General features: G+C 25.3%; 1 pseudogene; it reads right to left on the reverse strand.

Moving 5' to 3' along the window:
- Nucleotides 1–18,292: 18,292 nt before the first annotated feature.
- LOC145847278 (dnaJ homolog subfamily A member 1-like) lies at nt 18,293–21,478 on the reverse strand (annotated as a pseudogene).
- Between the last annotated feature and the right edge of the window lie 368 nt (nt 21,479–21,846).

The raw sequence follows: 21,846 nt of genomic DNA on the forward strand, positions 1-21,846 counted from the left end.
TACAGTACAAACTTATTAATTTTTACCTACACTTTAGTTGTATATGGATATTATCTTTTGAATTATAAATTATTAAATTTGTTTAAATTGCCCTGTATTTTGAAAATATATATTAATGAATAAGACTAATTGTATGTACATAATAAGTATTGCATAAGGTATATCTTAAATTAACTAAAATATACAAACATATATGGCAATTAGCTCTTAAATATATTACTGTTGCGTATAAATGAATCTAAATTTTAACTGTTAATAGTACTAAATCATTAATTATAACATTTTTTCGCTGGTTTAAGTGATTGCTTTTAGTTTAATATCACAAACAACATATGCATTTAACACATTGACACTTTAGTGACCTTTGTAGTGACATTTAAGACAAGGTTTTGGTCTGTAGGATTGTTAATGTATATCATATACAATGTTTTCTAATGTCTTCTATCTAAGCATTAATTTGCTGTCAATTAATTTGAAGGAAATTAGTATCTTAAGTTACGTATGTTTTAAAGCACATCTACTTAGTCAAAGCTTTTTTAAATATATTTTTCTAGGTTAATCTTAATACTGTTGATTACTTCAAATAACTAAAACATTTCGTCTATGTAAAATGAAGGGTAAACATTATCTCTTAACTGTAAAGATACTTAAGGTAGTTCATCCTTATATTCTTTATTATACTTCTGCTCAATTAGACATTACAATCAAAAATCTTAAATTTTATAAGCATTAAAAGCAACCACGTGGATTTATTTGGCATAAAAATTCAGTCAGGTAAAAAAGACTTTTGAATTCCTGGCATTGATGATATAAAAAAATCAGATGCTTAAGCATATTTTATTCATACCCATATCATTTTCGTTACTGGCTGGTTCAACAAATTATCAAAAAGACAACTTAAATGCTGGTGGTGTTTCTGAAAATTAAAGTTTTGTTTTCATATTGTAATATAAATTCTGTTTTGATGTGATTTTAGTTTTGAAATATAACTCCTTTGCTTTAGTTCTGATTTTCGATAAAACATAAACTGTTAGGTTAAACTTTTCTGATTATCAAAGTATTTAACAAGTTTTGTTCTTTTCATTTAGATATAAGCAACAAAAATCAAAACTGCCTTTAATAAGTACAATTGCTCTGCTTATGCAGCTTTTGAATGGAAAATTTACAAATATTAAAATGCACGTAAAATTTTTGCGTAAAACAAACAGTTTTATCTTTGTAAGTATATTTTAAATGAAATGTACAATAACCACTTATAGTAAAGTTAGAAAAATTATAGCTAAATAAACTTATTTAAAATTTCAATGTTTATTTAAGCGCTTACGACGTCTTTTAGCGAAATATAGTTTGCATAATAAAGTCTTAAAAGAATAAAATATAATATTTCTCCTCTAGTAATTGATATGTTTTTGTTTGTTTTGTAAAAATCAAAGCTAAAGTACTTTGTTAATTTTATATACCAGCATTAAGGTCAACTACAGGTGGTTGTGTAGTCCAGTGATTGTTTACTTGCTCAGTGAGCCGGAGGTATCGAGATCGAGTCCAGCGATCGGCAGTTTTTGAAGATAAAACTTTACCAAATTCTTTTAGGTTGAATTGTTCAGTATCTTAAACTGTTCAATAACCTATAAAGTTTTTTGACCTTAAGTTAAATTATTTAAAATTTAAAATTAAGTTAAACAATAAAACTTATGAACGTTAATATAATATAAAAGCTTATATTTAAGCTTCTAAAAGTAATTTTGTCAGAAAAGGATTGTGCTCTTTTATTACATATATCCTTGTTTACCTATAATAATAAAAAAAGTTTTACAGATTTTAATTACTTATGAACAACTTAAGTTATCTTTAACTTTTATTAAGTTATACTTTTCAATATGCAATACTTAAACTTGAACCCACAATTTTTATTATTACCCATAGTTAAAAACCTTATTCAGTATACAACAACAGTTTAAACTATATTGATAAGACTAAACTAAATACTTGCTACTAATTTCTAACAATTATAAACAGAGTTAACTCCAGAAGAAAGATTGGATGAGATTAAACGTCTCCTGTGAATTTATTTTGATCATTATTTAATAGAGAAAGACAGTTATCATAAATAAAGCTTTTTTTAATTTTAAGTATTAAAGTAAAGGTAGTATTTTAGGTGCATAAGTTTAAAAAAACATCAGTACATTAAAAAATTTTTTCACTAGTCACGTATGATGGTATAAACGAGTAATATCTATAAGATGTATGTTATCAATGTTGACGTCAATATTTGTTGGCATAAAACTTTATTGCTTTATTTATTTTTAATACAAACAAAATACAAATTGCTTTACATTGTTACCAAATCAACAATTTGTATGCAATAGCGTGATCAGCAATTAAGTTTGAAAGCTATTTGTGGATGTTTTGTTACTGAATATCAATCGTGCGTGTCATTATATTTGTCACATCAATCAATATTTTTTTCAGAGATTGTTGGTTTAAAGAACACCACATTTCCGAAAGTCCTTATTTTAGGATGATCGTAAGTACATTATTTTTCTAACAATATATTTACGAATATATATCTAACTGTGAAATTAACACAAAATGTTTAATTATGTGAAAACATGTGCGTTTAATTATTCATTGATTAACGACTGAGAAACATTACATATACTTCAGTCTAAGTATCTAAAGTAATTATGTTACATAATTCTTTCGTAAAACAAAATAAAAGTACTAAATCATATTTTTTATTTAATATCAAGATGGATTTGTAAAATTTGATGAAATGATCAAGTTTTATGGTTTGAAAAAACATAAATGCGGCAAAAAGGAACTAAATGATATATTAAAAACGTTTTTTAACTTAGTTTATTCAGTTGAAACAAGTGTCTTAAAATTTTAAAAATTGTATAAATTCTGTAAGTCTCAGTTTGTTTTAGAAAACGATTGAACTTCAGAAATAAAGTTACTTCCTAGTCTTAACAATTTAGAATTTAACTTTATAAAACACCTAAAAAGTTTTAATTCGGTTGTTTCAGAACAGCTTTTTACTTTTTCATTTATTGTATAAAAAGATAATCAAATTAATTTTTAGCGATATATACATAGAATAAGGTAAAAAGTATAATCGTAAAGTTAAATAAAATATTATTGTCTAAGTTTAAAATATAAATATATTTTACCAAATTGAAAATTTCCTTTTATAATAGTGTGAGTTACTTAATTTATTAGGTTTTAACCCTAAGTTACTTATTTTACAAAAGTTCTTTATATCAATTAACTCTTTAAACAGGAGTTGAAATTATTTTGCTATTTTATTTATTTAATATTATTATTAGTACGATTGAAATTAATAACTAGTGGCATTAGTTTCACTAATCTCTTACTATATTTGCTTTTTTAAAGTTTGACATTTATAAATTTGTGTCAAGTAATTAACTTTTTGTTGTTTCGTATATTATTTGTAATAAAATAAATTTGAATTTGAAAAGAATATTAATAACATAAGTTTTGATCACAATTAAAAAGTTATGATTCATACTTTTTAAAACTATGCTAGTTTTTTATTCTATTTAATATTACAGATAATGATAGATCTCAAATATGTGTATCTTCGTACATAAGTCTAATGTGCTAAAGAAAATTACTAGGCTAAGACTTTTACATAAAAAAATATTTTAAATAAGTTTTAGTTATTATCGTTATTATATAATTTTTCAATAAATTTTCTCAAAGTTTTTATAATAATGCTTGGAACTATTTCGGTTTTTAAATAACAAAGCGTTAATATACTAAAATAATTTTAATCGAATTTGTTTTAACAGAGAAAAATAATCATAACATTTTCACACTTTTTTTCAACACGAAAAAGTTTTTTAAATTATTTTTCTATTAGCTTAATGTTTCTAAAAATAGAAAACGTTTAATTGTTTAATATCCTACTTCAAATCTAATTAAAATTAGTAGTTACTAAATTTTCAAACGTAAGAAAAATTTAGTTTCTAAATCTTTTTAGAAGTAAAAAAGTTTAACATCGAATTTAGAAAGTTTATTTAAATACAACGAAAGTTATTTTATTACAACTAAATTTGGTAGTTTAAAAAGGAAAAGAAAAACTATGATCATTTTGATTCTTCTATTTTGTTTAAGTTAAATATTAAAACATTATGAAAATAATAGTTTACTTTTTATTATGCAGAAAAAACAATTTTAACGACAAAACTAACTAATTAAACCTTATTGTTTATATGTAATGAATTACATACTTATATACTAGATCCTGTGACTAATGTTTTTGAGCGTTAATTTTTATATATAGTTTTCAATAAACTACTACAATTGCCGTACTCACCTTTCTGGTTTAAAACATCATTTATTTCAATCATATATTTTTTTTGAATATCTAAACTTAATTTATTTATGAAGATGAAATAGTACTTTACAGTATTTATCAACCTAAAAAATAGTTTTTTTCATGAACTTTAAAATTAAATAATACGGTAAATAGATTAATTTATCTGGTAATATTTACTTATTATACATAAAGCTATAGCACTTTGGTACAATATTAATAACTAAAGTTTATGCAACTCAAGTTCATTAGTCTTCAGATTAGTAAATCAATACTTTAAAATAAAATCATGACTGTTTAAGTTTTCTTTGGTTTTTAATAAATGTTTTATTTATTTATGCTTAAACTTGTGCTCAAAATGATGAGTTAAATATTTGGTTTATATTGGCTGTTGTAGAAATATTTTTATTCTTGTATGTCCTTCGTTCAGCTGTTAATGTTAGTGGTACTTATTGAATTTCAATTAATCAATTCCAGTTTTACTTGTTTATCTTAATTTTTTAAGTTTAGTTAAAAAAGGTTTGTTCTTACTCGATAAACAATTTTATATTTCTGTTTTTAAAGTGGTCAAAACTTAATTCAAGAATTATAAGTATGTATATCTCATATAATAAAATAACGAAAAAAAATTGTAATCCTAAAATAGCTTTGCATAAATTTTTAGCTATATTTGTTAGTTTGTAAATTCATAGTTTAATATTAATGGGCTTATTTTAGAGCTCAGTCTAACACAGTGTAACTACAATTTTAAGTTTTTGGTTTTGAACATTTATGGGGTTTTATAAAATAAGGTTTTACTTGTATGTTAATTGCACTAGTACATTTTCAGTAGCAGTTTTAAAAGTAACGCAAGTTTTTTATTTCCTGGACATGACGTTAAACTGTTTTAGTGTATGACTCGATAACCGAAAGAGTTTTTTGTACACCATGTTCTTGAAATAAACATTTTGAGCGTTAAACATCGTATAATAAATAATATCAAGTACTTCAAAATATTTTGCAAACTTTATTGTCAGACTTCTACAGCATTAGTTTGCATTTATAGATACTACTTATTGGAAAATTTTGCTTGATTCTTTAAAAAAAAAAATTCTTGTTCGGTTTCACATAGCTTAAAGTTAAACAGAAAACAATTGTTTTTAGTTCTTTTGGTATTATTAATGGCTTACTTTTCTTACTTATATATTCATTCCTAACCATTTTTAAAATCACTTTGAAAATAATTTTATAAATATACTGTTATGATTAAACATTTTGAAGTAGAATTAATTTAAATTTAGCTTTATAGTAAAGCTTTAAAATGAAATACTCTGATCAATTAAAAATGCTAATTTGCCCAATAAATCAATAAATGATAAGCTTAAGGTGCTGCCCTTTTTACTTTATGGTATCAGCGTTATCTTCAGTAGCAAAACAAGATTAGTTTGGTAGTTTCAGTAGTTGCAGAATTTTTTAAAAGAAAACCTTGGAAAAGCTTGAAAAAAAAATAACTTGGTTGCATACGTTTTTAAAAAGAAAAATTTAAAATGTTAAATTCTAATGTAAAAATTTGATTCAAAACTGAAACTATCACTTTTGTGTACTCATAGTTAAAATGTGTACATACTTAAAATCATAATTTTTAATCTTTTAAAACTAAACTTTGTTAATTTTTTTTACGATTTGTCATCAGTAATTAATACGTCGTGGTACGCAGATTTTTGTTGACAGTTTCCAACCTCAAAGCAGCATCAACTTAAGATATAAAAACACTTTGTTTGCGACATTTTTTAGCAAAAAAAAATACGTATAAAAATATTTAATTTTTAACCGTTTTATATACTACTTTATTGTGAATAAATTGTTTTAACAGCTTTTGTTGGTAAACTACAGAACAAGTAAGCATATTATTATTACTTAGTATTATTTATAATAGTAAGCTTTATAAAATTAAAAAAACTACTTGTAAACTGATTTATTCATATTATATATCGTATAACCACGATTCAATATATTATTCAATTTTTCAAAAGATGCTACATTTTTGCTTTAACGATTATGATTAATTACAACAAAACTTTTAAACGTTGTGAAAATATTACAACTAATTTCGAAAAACTAATTTGTTTCTAAACAAAAAACGTAGCTAATTATTAACATTTTTTCAGATAAATATTCAAAACATATCTCATCATTTTTCAATTTAATGCCAGCTGTCATATAAAGTTTTTGATAAAAATTTTAAAGTCTGAAACAATTTTTACAGTTATATCTTTTGATAGAGCCGCTTTAGTATTTCCTAAATACAAAATTTTTAACATTTAAAAGAAAGTTTTGGACACCGTTAAGAACTTTACTAATTATTAGTTTTATTAGGCCTTTTACCTTTATAGATAAGCCTTATTGGGTGCCAGCATAATAGGTTTTCACTTATGCTAATAAATACAAAACAGTAATAGTTTTATATAACATGTTTAACTTACTTGTTTCTTAAAATATTTACCATTTTTGGAATTCAAATGATCGTTGCCAAACCAATAAAGTCTGAAAAAAAAGTACTGTGAAAAGAAAAAACAACACTTAATGAATTATTTTATTAATTTTTTATAGTTTTAAATCAATATATATAAATAGTAATGTGCAAGTTTATGTGTTATATAGGTTTCGGTAGCAAAAGCATTACGACGTTTTCAATTATAATAAAAAGGTAAACTGCACATAAAAATGCTGCATATCCTTAAATATGTTATTTAAATAATTATCAAATTTTAAAAGATCAAAACAAGACAAGCTTATTTAGTTTTATTTTCGGTAAATATAAATACTAAATGTAAACTTACACAAGGTCTTCAACAGTTCGTTCTTCTACTTTTACAGTTGTGCCTGTTTACAATTTGGTTGATTTGATTATATTGGAGTATATTTAAATCAGAATTTGTTGCTTTATTATTGGTTAATATCCTTAATTTATATTTTAGTGCTAACATAAAAATAAAATCAATTAAAAGCTCTTTTAATTATAATAATTTTTTTTAATGTTTTTGAACGAAAATTTCTAAGAACTACTGATTTTAGCATACATAACACAATAAAAACCGTTAGTTGAGTTCGAGGTATTGGCTATGAACATAGTTCGAGTACTAATACCTGCTAATTATTTCTAACTCATATCATGCAAATAGATACAAGTTAGAAAGATATTCAAAGCTACAAAATAGTGTGAATTCAAAGCTTTGAAGTTTTTTAGCTCTATTATGCTTATTTTTCATCTTTTTTATAACGTGTTTGGTGTTTTTTTAAGCAGAATTCGTTGATTGACATGATGGTAAAGTTTATTTTAGAAAAAAGCAAGTTTAAAAAAAAAAAGATAAATAAATTTCAAAATAAAACTTACTTGTTAATTTTTATTGAATTTTGTTGCTCAAAAATTTGCATAAATTTTCATATTTACAGTTCTGTCTAGTTTTCAGATAAAAACTACTTTAGCTTGTTTATATCACTAAGGTAAACTTGCTGTTCTTATTATAAGAATATTTGACTAAAAATGCTTATGGAGTTGAATATTTGAATTAATGGAAGTTAACAAAAATAAACCTATATATAATATTTTCGATAAACATTTGTGTTCGATTGTTGCGCTAAAATAATCAACTTTATTGAGTTTTGTTTGTTGAATAAATAAAGTATAAAAGTTTTTATATTTTCATAAATTTCCTCGTTCGTATACTCTTGTGTTATACATTTATTACTGTTAACAAGTTATATAGTTTTACGTTTAATGTTTGTTTCATTTTCATACGTTTAATTGTCTATACAAAACATTTAAATTTTAACAGAAGTTTAAAACCGAAATTAAAAATGTAGCACAGATGTTTGCTATCAACATAGTTCATATATTAGTATCAGCTATTTATTTCAACTTTTAGCTCATATGTTATTGAAAAATATAACTTTTAAAGATCCTCTAAAACAGACAAAAAATGTAGTTTCAAGTTTTAAAAGATTTATTTTGCTTATTTTTTAACCTTAAACTGCTTGGTGTTTTTTTACGAAGGATTTGGTGCTCGACATGGTGGTAACAATTATTTAAAAGTAAAAAAAGGTTTTAAAAAAACATAGATAAAAGTTTAAAAACAGATTAAAGTTTTCAAAAGAAGAGAGTATAAAGTCAATTTTCCTGTCTAAATTTTACATAAAAACATAGCTTGAATATAAAGTTTGAGAAAACCTTAATTTTCATCGTTTAAAAAAAGTTTTCTATGTATTTTTTAGCATTAAATTTTCTGCCAGAAACGATGGAGATATTTATTTTTAGTTATTGGCAAGTTTAAAAAAATTAAGAAAATAAGTTATACTTGTTCATTTTGATTCGATTTTGTTGCATATCAATTTGCATAATTTATAATGACTACAGCCGGTTAAGTCTTTAGATAAAAACTACTTTTTTATAGAGTTTGTTAGTGTAATTTGTTCTTTAACAGTTTATTAAAGGTTTTTTACTTTGCTTTACAGTTTTATTAGTGTTTTGATACGTATTAGTATAGTTTGTAAAGTTAAGCTTAACATTGGTGTCTGTATATGTGTTTATTATCATACTTATTTCAACCAAATGTCCTCTTTAATACTAAATTAACTTATAAATAAGTACTACACTAATCAACAAGTTTTTTTAATAAGTTTCAATAACTTTCAATGTAAATGATAGCTGTTAGCTTAAGTTCTGAGTAAGATAATGTTTGATTATTGGTTAGTTTTATCACTATGTTATAAATGAAAAACTTAACACAAACTTAAAAAAGTAAAATTTTTAGTGAAACTTGACAAATAATACTGAAATAACTATGATTAAGTGAAATGCTATTTGTTTAAAACTATATTTAGCAATAAGTTCACATATATTTACTTTTGAACGATGCCAGTTCAAATATCATGATAAGTTTTAGCTCAGTTAATATGTAATTTACATGATAGGTAAAATATGCTCCTTTTTCCATCATGAACAAATTTATGTATGTAATTTAAAAAACACAATAATATGAATACTTGTGTTACAATTTTAAGAGTTCATTAAAAGATTCTATTGGAGCTAAATTAGTTCAAATGTTCCGCAGCTCACAAATACTTGTTCAAATAAATGAATATAATATTGTTTTTAAGTGGTCAATTAAGTTAACAATAGTATTCACAAGTGCTAAAAGTTTACATTATCGAGTTATTTGACTACACATAGAAATACAGTCAAATCATGTAGATAAGTTTTTCAGTGTACACATAAGATAAAAACTCTACACTTATCTATAAACTTGATGAAGTGTTTTTTTTTTTGTAACTTACATTAAACTTTTACCTAAGAAATAGTGCTAAATTTAAGTCTTAAGGAAAATCGCTGAATTTTCAATTTTGAAACCTTACTTGGAATAAAGCAGTAATGAAAAAAGGCCTTATGCATTGAAAATATGTTTTTCTATCCTTTTACTTCCAGCACATATTAAAAGCTACAAAATAGTGTACATTTAAAGGTTTGAAGTTTTAAAGATCCATTTTGCTTATTTTTCATCGTTTTGATAAATTTTTTGGGTTTTTTTAGCATGAAATTTCTCGCCTGAAACGATGGAAATGTTTATTTTTAAGTATTGGCAAGTTTAAAAAAAAAAGATAAACAAATCCAAAAAAAGTTATACTTGTTCATAATCATTCAATTTTGTTGGTTAAAAATTTGCATATTTTTAATGATATTGTAATTTGCTTTAAGTTAATTTTGTTTTCAACTCAAGTAGCTTTATGTAGACCATTATATTTTGTTTTCACAGTTTATTATAAACAAAACAATGTTATTAAACTATATTAAGATATATATGATCTTCACTTGTTAAAAACAAAACAAAAAAAGTCATAGGAAAAGAATGCAAGGTATATAAAAAGATAAAACATACATAAGTAAAACAAAATGAAAGTATTGAAAAACTTATGGCTTAATAAATCAATGTTTAAAACAAAAATTTCTTACTCAACTGCATTGATATTAACTTTGAAGTATGAAATGTAAGTGTCAAACTAGGTTATATGAAACCAATTATAATTATCATGACTCCATTTGGTATAATTTTAGATAAAAGCTACTTTTGTTTGTAGAATATATCAATATAACTTGTTCTTTAACAGCTTTTTTTTAATGTATTTAACGTTCCTTAATAAATTCATTAGTTTTTTGTTATGTTTTAAACATAGTGTGTAAAGTTAAGCTAAGCCTGAATGTCTTTGTAAATGTTTATTAAGGTGTTTATTACTAATTATCTCATTGAAATTATAGTGAAGCATTATAAATAAACAAATCAATAAGTTTGTACAGTAAGTTACATAAACTAAACTGTTAATCTCAAGTTTACGATTATCATATTAAATCAAAGTTTGAATTGAAATATTTATATTCTCTTATACAGATTTTTTTAAGCAGTTAATGAACAGTTACAAATGTAAACCTTTAGCTGATACAAAAGTTTAAAGCTTAAATTTAAAATGTAGCAGAGATATTTGTTTTGAACATATTTGGAGTACTAATGCCTGCTAATTGTTTAAAACTCAGATAATGCAAACAGATACAAGTTTGAAAGGTATTTAAAGCTCCAAAATAGTGTACATTTAAAGATTTGAAGTTTTAAAGCTCTGTTATGCTTATTTTTCATCCTTTTTATAAAGTGTTTGGTGTTTTTTGAAGCAGAATTTAGTGCTCGACATGATGGTAAAATTTATTTTTGAAAAAAACAAGCTTTAAAAAAGTTAGAGCTAAAATTTGAAAATTAGCTTAAAACTGTCAAAGCGAGAGAAGAGAGGCCTTGTGAATGTCACCAAGTGAATATTTTGCACAAAGTTTTATTTATTACGTAATTATACAAAAAATCTGTTTGCAGAAATTTCTAAAAAATTGCAATTCATTTTAGAACAGTTTTCTTGGAAGTGGTAGGTCTTCAAATTTTTACTTTAACCTTCTTTACATATGTATTTTTAGAGTTTACCTGTTCTGTGTTTCTTTTAGTAATAAAAGGTACTTAAAGTACAAGCACATACAATTCAAAACCAATGACATAGTATGAAAAAAATCAATAACATTTGAAACTTGAACTGTTTATGCTTGACTAAAAAAGAAAACAAAACAAATCTACATCATCTGCATGTTGTCAAAGTTCTTTAAATCAAGAATCTTCTACTTTATTATGATAATCAAGGGTATTAATTATCTTTTTGTTCACAACTTCAAAGAACCTGTATATTGAACATTACCTGTATGTTGTCAAAGTGATTTAAATCAACAGTCTTCTACTTTATTGTGATAATCATGTATTTTATTTTTGTTCACAACTCCACAGAAAAGTCTTTAGCTGTATGTTGAAAAATTGTCTTAAATCAGCATATTCTACTTTATTGTGATAATCATGTATTTTATTTTCTTTTTGTTCACAACTTTAAAGAAAAGTCTATACCTGTATGTTGAAAAACTGTCTTAAATCAACAGACTTCTACTTTATTATGAAATCATGTGTATTTTTATCTTTTTGTTCACAACTTTAAAGAAAAGTGTTTACCTGTATTTAGAAAAAATGTCATTTGTTTGATTCACTCTACATTCATAAACTCACTAAAAAGTCTTATGTTGAGCAGAAACAAAATGGGCATCTTTATTTAGATGCTAGATCAATCATCTTTCTAATTCCTAATCAATCCTCAATACTGCTAAGCATTTTGGTGAACCAAGTCAGTTCTTGGACTACTGCAGCTCTTAGTGAGGTTAGTTTCTTATTTAATTAAGATAAATAAATGTCATACAAGATTATTTTTCAAGGTTGCCAAGCACTTAATGTTTTAGTAACACTCAATTTTAAATACTTAAATATTACTTACTTGATTAATTTTTGTTTTTGTAAACATAGAAAATCATTAATATAGTGCTCAAACTCAATTGATATCAAGTAAATGTAAAGAACATAGTGCATTAACAGCTTTTGCTGCTTAGTTTCTAATTATATTTAAATTAAGTTGAATTTTACAAGAGTACAATTTTTGAATTAAATACTGGCAGCCTTAGTATTCATATTGTTATTTATTTTGTAAGCAAATGTTTTATTATTATGTTTTTATCCACTAATCAATTAAAGCAATAGTGTAAAATGTTTCTGTATAAGTGACATATTTCATGACATATAAACATATAAGAACACAAACAACATTTTTACAGCATGATCAACTGACTGATGTTTAGTTGGTGTTTTTGTATGTTTATATATTTAAGTTAGATAAAAGTCTGGTTTGTTTCAGTTAGTTGTAGTGATTATAATTAAAAGTGGTAATAAAGTTCAATGTTTAAATGTACTATAAGATTGATAATCATTAAGTGGTTATTATAGTTGACAGAATAGTGATAAATAAACTGTAACTAGCTGACAAAAACCAGACTGTTGTCTGACTATATGTGATGTTTTTAAAAAGACTATGTTGTATAGACATGATAGAATTAATTTTCAGGAATATTAATAATACTTCAAAATAGTCTTTGTCTGGAATTTCTATTGTGACATTATAAACTAACATAGGTGTTTATTTTATCTCAAACTTGATACTATGTATTGTGCAGCATTATTTCAAAGTGTTTTTTAGTAGTTTCATCATTCATACTAGTAGATAGTGTCACAGTAAAGACTCTAAACAAAGAACATTTTGCTAATTAATAAAAGTTTGTTTTTTATACAGTATACAAGCATGTTAACTATTTTATTTAAACAAACTTTGTCAAATACTGATTAAAAAATAAAATCACTAATATTCCTTTTGGATATTTTATAACATTGTGTAGTAACTCAAGTGGTACTGTATTTTATTGGTCAAACAATATAGTTTTAGACAGTGGTTGTTTAAATTTAAATACGTTAGTAATTAGATAAGGTAAGTTAAGCCATATTTTAAGTGGGTCGGCTGCAGTTGTAAGGCTTTGTATATGTTTTCATTCATAACATTATGAGGTGAAGTGATAAAACAGCACAATATTAAAAACAACTACCAAATTACATATAAATAAAATGAAAAACAAGTTTTATTACTTAAAATCAATAAGAATTGTAATATATTAGCCAATCAGAAGCGACGTTATAACTGTAGCCGGACTTTAGAACTCCACAAGATGCAAGTAGTTAACAAATTTAAAAAAAAAAAAAATTATTTTTCACATGAAGTAGCATGGTTTAGTTTGTAACAATGTATTAAGGTGTTTCCTATTAGGTACGCAATTTAAGAAGTACGCACTAAGTTATTAAGCCCCCACACAATTTTTTCACAAATGGGGATTTTCCCTAAAGTACCTTACCTAATTACTAACATATTTAAATTTAAACAACCCCTGTCAAAAACTATATTGTTTAACCAATAAAACAGAAGTACCACTTGAGTTATTACACAATGTTATAAACAATCCAAAAGGAATATTAGTGATTTTATTTTTTAACAAGTTTTTGACAGAGTTTGTTTAAATAAAATAGTTAACATGCTTGTATACCATATAAAAAACAAACTTTTATTATTTATCAAAATATTCTTTGTTTAGAGTCTTTATTGTGACACTATCTACTAGTATAAATGATGAAACTACCAAAAAACACTACATTGTATCAAGTTTGAGATAAAATAAACACCTATGTTAATTTAAAATGTCACAATACAAATTCAAGACAAAGGCTACTTTAAACTATTAGTAGTGTTCCAAAAAAAAGTTTAGCATGTCTATATACAATCATATGTAGTCAGATAAAAGTCTGGTTTTGTCAGCTAGTCACAGTTTGTTTAGCATAGCTCTGTAAAACACTAAAGGGTTATCAACATTTGTTTCTAAATATCAATTTTACATTTTTTCTTTTATTAGCTTTTAAATACACTCTAAAGCCACTACAAGTAACAAACCAGACTCTTATCTAAATTAGCATTATCAATTATTACACTGTACTACATAATTCTAAAAACATTTAACAAACATCTTGTTATGGTTTGAACAGTTTTTGTTCAAAGAATATAGTTAACATGCTTGTATATTATATAAAAAACTAACTATTAATCGTTTAAATAATCTTTCATAAGAATTTTTATGGTGACACTTTCTAACAGTATATCATAAGTGTTTGTTTTATACAGCATTTCATATACTAACACTGGTTTAGACGAAACTAACAAAAAACATTTGGCTTAATGTTACACATATCACCAAGTTGAACATGAAACAAATACTTATGATACACTATTTTATAATGTCACAATTAAAATTCCAGACAAAGACTTTTTTGAAGTATTATTAACGTTCCAGAAAATTAGTTTAACATGTCTTTAAAACATAGTCTTTTTTCAAACATCATGTATAGTCAGACAACAGTCTGGTTTTTGTCAGCTAGTTACAGTTTACTTATCACAACTCAATCAACTATAATAACCACTTAATGATTATTAATTTTATAATGTATTTAAACTATGAATTTTAATACCACTTTTAATTACAATCACTACAACTAACTGAAACAAACCAGACTTTTATCTAACTTAGTTATAAAAACATATAAAAACACAAACTAAATATCAGTCAGTTGATCAAGCTTTCTTAATTTTTTTTGTGTTCTTATATGTTTGTATGTAATAAAATATGTAACTCATATTTTTTACTCTATAGCTTCAATTGCTTAGTGGATTAAATAACAATAATAAAACATTTACTTAAAAAATTACTAACAATATGAATACCAGGGTTGCCAGTCTTTAATTCAAAAACTGTACTCTTGTAAAATTCAGCTCAATTTATATTTGATTAGAAACTAAGCAGCAAAAGCTGTTACAGCATTATGTACTTTACATTTAGTTGATATCAATTGAGTTTGAGCACTAAATTATATTAATGATGTTCTATGTTTACAAAAACAATATTTAATTAAATAATTTTTAAGTATTTAAAACTAACCTCACTAATAGCTGCAATAGTCCAAGAACTGACTTGGTTCACCAAAATGGTTAGCAGTATTGAGGATTGATTAGGGATTATAAAGATGGTTGATCTAGCATTTAAATAAAGATGCCCAATTTGTTTCTGCTCAACACAAGACTTTTTAGTGAGTTTATGAATATAAAGTAAATCAAACAAATGACCATGAGTAAAAGGCTATTGATTTAAGACACTTTTTAAACATACAGATATAAGACTTTTCTTTGAAGTTGTGAACAAAAAGAAAATAAAACACATGATAATGACAATAAAGTAGTACACTGTTGAGTTAAGACAATTTTTCAACATACAGGTAAACACTTTACTGTGAAGTTGTGAACAAATAGAAAATAAAACACATGATTATCAAAATAAAGTAGAAGTCTGTTGATTTAAGACAATTTTTCAACATACAGGTAGAGACTTTTCTTTGAAGTTGTGAACAAAAAGAAAATAAAATACATGACTATCACAATAAAGTAGAACACTGTTGATTTAAATCACTTTGACAACATGCAGATGATGTAGATTTGTTTTGTTTTCTTTCTTATTCATTCATAAACAGTTCAAGTTTTAACTGTCATTGGTTTTGAATTGTATGTGCTTGTACTTTAAGTACCTTTTATTACTTAAAGAAACATATAAAAGGTAAACTCTGAAAGTACATAAGTAAAGAAAGTTAAAGTAAAAATTTGATGACCTACCACTTTCAAGAAAACTTTTCTAAAATGAATTGCAAATTTTTAGAAATTTCTGCAAACAGAATTTTTGTATAATTACGTAATAAATAAAAACTTTGTGCAAAAAATTCACTTGGTGACATTCACGAGGTCTCTCTTCTCTCGCTTTGACAACTTTAAGCTAATTTTCAACTTTTAGCTCTAACTTTTTTAAACCTTGTTTTTTTCAAAAATAAATTTTACCATCATGTCGAGCACCGAATTCTGCTTCAAAAAACACCAAACACTTTATAAAAAGGATGAAAAATAAGCATAAAATAGCTTTAAAACTTTAAATCTTTGAATTTACACTATTTTTTATTTTAAATACCTTTCAAACTTTTATCTATTTGCATGATATGAGTTAGAAACAATTAGCAGGTATTAGTATTCGAACCGTGTTCATAGCAAATATCTCTGCTATATTTTTTCTTCAGCTTTAAAATTTTCTTTCTGTAAAAGATTTGTATTTGTGACTGTTTTAAACTGCTAAAACAAAATCTGTATAAGTAAATTTAAATGTTTTAAATCAAACTTTGATTTAATATAATAACCATAAACTTGAGATTAATAGTCTAGTTTATGTAACTTACTATACAAACTTGTTGGTTTGTTTATTTAGTTTTCAAATAATGCTCACTCTAGTTTTAATGAGATATTTTGGTGTAATAAACACTTTAGTAAACACTTACGAAGACATTAAGGCTTCTTAGCTTAACTTTACAAACTATGTTTAACACATAACAAAACACTAATGAAGCTATTAGCAAAAGTTAAATTCATTATAAAAACTGTTAAACAACATATAGCTTTTATCTAAAAACCATAACAAACGTAGTCATTAAAGTTATAATAGGCATTATATAACCTATTTTGACACTTACATCTCATACTTCACAGTAAAAATTAATGCAGTTATAGTAACAAGTTTTAGTTATAAATATAAGTTTTTAAAACCATAAGCCTTTCAATATTTTGGCTTTTTTGATTTAGTTTTACTTATTATACTTTTTATATATAAACCTTGAACTTTTTTTTTCTTCAATTGTTTTGATTTATCTTAACAACTGAAGATCTCTTGTATCTTAATATAGGAGTAAAACATTGTTTTGTTTATAATAAACTTTGAAAGTAAAATATAATGGTCTTTTTAAAGCTACTTAAGTTGAAAAACTTTCTATTACTTGATTTATAGCAAATTACAATATCATTAAAAATATGCAAAATTTTTACCATCAAAATTGAATGATAATGAACAAGTATAATTTTTTTGGAATTTTTTTCTTACTTTTTTTAAAACTTACCAATACTTTAAAATAAACTTGTCCATCGTTTCTTGCACAAAATTTCATGCTAAAAAACCCCAAAAAATATATTCAAACGATGAAAAATAAGCTAAATTGAATATTAAAATTTCAAAGCTTAAATATAAGTCTTATTATATTTGTACATTGAACACTAACTACTGTCAATAACTATGTGCCTATATATTTTGTTGAAATTAGTAAATGATGTTTTAAGTGTAATAGTTGTTGACTTTTCTTTTAAGTTTACTTTTTTTATAACTCAAAAGATTAAAATCACCATATATAAAGTTTAAGATGGGAGCTCAAATATCTATAAAGTTGGTTTTGTCCCTAACCGCTAGTAAAACATTCAATCATTAATATGCTTATATTCATGGATAGTTCCTTATCTCAAAAGCATATGTATTCAAGTAGTTTACATTGATATTAAAAACGCTTACAATTCAGCATTACAGAAACGATAATTAGAAATATCAAGTCAGTATGGACTTCATAAATTCTTAGCAAAGTGGTTCTATAATTGAAAATAAATTATAAATTAACTTATTATTACTTATAAACTAAACAAAAGTTTTATAAGTACATACTATGTATTTAAGACCGTTTAAGAAAAACCGTTTAAGCTTAAAAATCATTAAAAAATATTTTCTTAAAGCACTTTGATTGTTAACTAACTAAAGTTTATTAACTAAGAGTGTAAACAAATATTTATTGTTTATTGAACGAAAAAAAAAGCGCTCAAATATTTGGTCTTAGGTCCTGAAGTACGAAAAAACTTTTCGATCATCAAGTCATACACCAGGATACAGTTGAATACAGTTTAAAGTCATGTCCAGGACATGTGCAAGACAACTAAATAAATTTCCTAAAATAATTAAAGTATAAAAGTTAATTTTAACCACAACACAACTTGTTAAGTTTTTCCACTACAAGTTAAAAAATCTACGGAAAAATTGCTGTCCTGGATCTGTTTCGTTCGAATCATCGTTTTGTGAATCAGTTGCACGAGATGGTAGAATATTACATCTGAAATAAAAACTAATGTTTTAGATTGACGTTATTTTCCATTTTGAAAAATCAAACTTTTAATGTATCATGTTCTTTAGAGATTTTAAAGAAGATTCTTTTTATTTAAAAAATTGATAAAAAGAAGAGATGTTTAACAAAGTTTTTAAGATAATGAATTTTAAATAAATAAAAAAATGTTAAGAAATATATTTTAAAATCAGCTAAAAACATTAATTAAAATGGTAATTGTTTCACATTAGCAACTTACGGTTCCAAAGTGACTTCTTCGTAATTATCTTCAACCTCAACAGTCTTCTTGGGCGGGAGGAGGCCTTCCAGTTGCTTCAACAATTTCTCATCCTTCAACCCGCCTGGTGGAAAAACTACAACGAACTTCACAATCATCCTTCCGTTTACCAGCGGGTTTCTGTGCTTCGGCATTCCCTCCTCATTTATGTATTTCACCAAGCAGCCGTCTTTGATGTCACCTATGAAAATTTGATCTTTTCATATTGTGATTGTTTTTAAATTTTTTAGATTGGTAAGAGTGTTTAATAACTTAAACTTAAATGCTGGTTAGACCTTTTGGCCTGTTTAATTTTTATGTTTATTTTTCTTTCTCTTCAATTTATCATTAGTAAAATTAAACAAAAATTTACAATATACTATACTTCTTTAAAATATTAATTTCCACTAAATTAAAAAAAACAAACAACTACATACAGGGTCCGTTTGTGACGAGAAGTTTTCTTCCATCCAGAGTCTTTATGACGCGCTGGAACCCGGTGAGCGCCTCACTTAAGGAAATATCAATTTGCAAGTGCAGGTCCATGTTGTTCCTCGTGTAAACGTCGTGGGGCTTCTGCTTCAACCCGATTATGACGTCACCTGTGATCATGCCGGGCTCCTCGTCTCCCGCGCCCACGAACTTGACCGTGTGTCCTAATTTCATTCCTGTTTAAGTACAAAAATGTTATGTTTTGTTTGAAACAATAAAGACTACTTGAATAAGTACGCTAACTTTGTTTGAGAATTCAGTTGAATTTAATGAGACTTTATGAACTTAATCTGCTCAAATTGTGAAAACTCGGAATAATTTTTGGTAATTAAATGGTTTGATTATCTCATACAAGTTATTTATGTTTTTATTGTAACCAATAATTAAAAAAGACACATTTATTTATTTATTTATTTTAGTTTAAGATGTTTTCGAAATAAACCGTGTGTGAAATATAAATGATAAAAAAACAATGTTTCACTCCTATATTCGGATATAGAAAATCATCAGTTATTGTAAATAATATACAAACCTTATTCAAATAGAATATCCCAATGTAGGAGTGAAACGTTGTTTTGTTGATAATAAACTGTAAAACTATATAATAAATAAAAATCTCCTCATAGCTAATTAAATGAAAACTTAAATTGTTTGATTTAAAACAAACTACAATGTTATAAATAAAAATATAAGTTTTAATAAAAAATAAAACCTTTGTCAATATGAACTTCAATGATTTTGGGTTGGGTTAGAATCTTTTTTCCATGACAATTCTTGCATTTGTCAACGATAATCTCTCCTTCACCGTTGCAAAAATGACATGTTTGTTGTACCTGAAAACAAGCAATATTAAAATATAGGTTTACATTAGTAGTTCATAAATTGAAAAATTTCATCAGTGTTCTTACAAAAAAATATTTCTAAACAGACATATATTTAAACTGTTTAGATCATACAATAAAGTACTAATGATTATACACAAAAACATTATATATACATAATACAATACTAATACACTCACCCGTCGAACCATGTTCATTCCCAAATTCTGCAGGATGAACCTGAAACCCTGACCATCGCAGTCCCTGCAACTTCTAACGTTGCTACCCCCTCTATCGCTGCACTGCTCGCACACAACCTTCCTGTTTATTTTCAGCCGTCTGGTGGCGCCGATGTACATTTGCTCCAACGAGACCTTCAGCTCGTGCACGACGTCCGCTACTTTCGCCGGTACGCGTCGCCCACCCACTTGAAACAAACAAAAGTTAAAACAAATACCGATAACTACATAACTACCAAAAGCGTTTGGATTGTAAGCCTTTATCATATTGTAATATCGAAGTGTTAGAAATAGTATTTTACTACGATATCTATAAACAAATTTGTTTGAAATCAAATTTATCCTAAAACTACTTGATATTTTTAAGTATAAAATGGTACCAGTATCGCTTAATTTTCGCAATATTTTGATATTGTTTTGCAATGTTTTCGAGCATAAAATTCAACAACTTACTTCCACCAAAACCGAACCGAAAGTCAAAAAAGTCCGTTCCCTGATTCTGGTTAGTGCCTCCTTCCTTCAACGCCTGCTCGCCCCCCATGTGGTATAGTGCTCTCTTCTCCTCGTCTAACAAAACCTCGTACGCGTAAGATATTTCCTTGAACTGTTGTGTACGTTTGTTTGAAAAAGAAAATATAGAAGTAATGTGATATAAGTAAAGGATATTTCCTTGAATTGTAGTACATTTTTCTTTGAAAAAAAGTTAAGTAATGTGATATTAGTAAAGAATATTTTCTTGAACTGTGCGAAACTTGTTTGTGAGACAAGTTGCTTAAAGTATAAAGTAGATTTAAGTAAGAAAATATCCTTTAACTGTTGAAGTTTGTAGTGTTTGTGAGATTAAAATTACAAGATATGGCATTTTAATTTAAATATTTAATATAAAATAAATTTTCTGAACCGTTATATATTAGTTTTCTAGATGAAAGTTATTCTATATTGCACTGTGTAAAAAATGTAAAGGCTAAATTTCTATTAGAAATAAAAAGCGAATACTTAAATAAATTATATAATGTTTAAATAAGATTTTTATACTCTAACAGTGGAAACTTAACAGCATTCAAATCTAAAGATAGTCAAAAATGCATTATTTTTCTAAAAAGTACTATATTCAAATTTTAGTGATACTAAATATTTTAAATCAAGTAAAGTAAGTTATTGAACTGTCAACGTAGAACCAATAGAATACCTTCTAAGAAGCTTGATTATTTCCCGGGTTCTTATCAGGATGAAATTTCATGGCCATTTTTCTGTAAGCTTTGTTCAATTCAGCATCAGTTGCTGTTCTAGTTACACCGAGTTAATAAAATATACTAATCATTAAAAATATAAAGTTTAATTAAGACCTCAACTTAAACGAGTTACGGGAAGCTCAATAATCAAGCATCAAGATAAAGTATACTTGAAATTTGAATTAAATTACAAACGATATTTATTCAAACTGCTTAAAGCACATTATTTTAATAAAAATATACTATTCATTATAAATATAAAGCTTTATTTAGACCTCAAGTTAAACGAATTATGAGTTACCCCATAATCAAGTATCACAAAATATACTTGATATTTAAATTAAATTATAAACAAGATTCATTAAAATTGCTTTGAGCACATTTTTTTGATAAAAATATGCTATCTATTAAATAACATAATG

This window comes from Thalia democratica, unplaced genomic scaffold (assembly GCF_965202585.1).
Source record: "Thalia democratica unplaced genomic scaffold, ktThaDemo2.hap1.1 HAP1_SCAFFOLD_865, whole genome shotgun sequence".
Taxonomy (NCBI): Eukaryota; Metazoa; Chordata; class Thaliacea; order Salpida; family Salpidae; genus Thalia; species Thalia democratica.